Raw genomic sequence first — 225 nt, forward strand, 5'->3', positions numbered from 1 at the left:
TTTCCAGTCATCCATTTTTTTCAAGCAAATGAGCCTACGTCTGCAAAGGTGTGGTGTCTAAACAAGCAACAACACAGCCCAAATATGCAGGACACGATAGCTGGGAGAGATGCATTTGGGGAAGGGAGTTTTGAGAGCACAACAACTAAAGATTGCCAAGAAATTCTCAAAAATATCTCAGCAGACACTGTTGAAAGAAATTGTTTCCCCGTGTTACCATTGTTG

The sequence above is a fragment of the Etheostoma spectabile genome, chromosome 17 (genome assembly GCF_008692095.1).
Source record: "Etheostoma spectabile isolate EspeVRDwgs_2016 chromosome 17, UIUC_Espe_1.0, whole genome shotgun sequence".
In the NCBI taxonomy this organism is placed as follows: domain Eukaryota; kingdom Metazoa; phylum Chordata; class Actinopteri; order Perciformes; family Percidae; genus Etheostoma; species Etheostoma spectabile.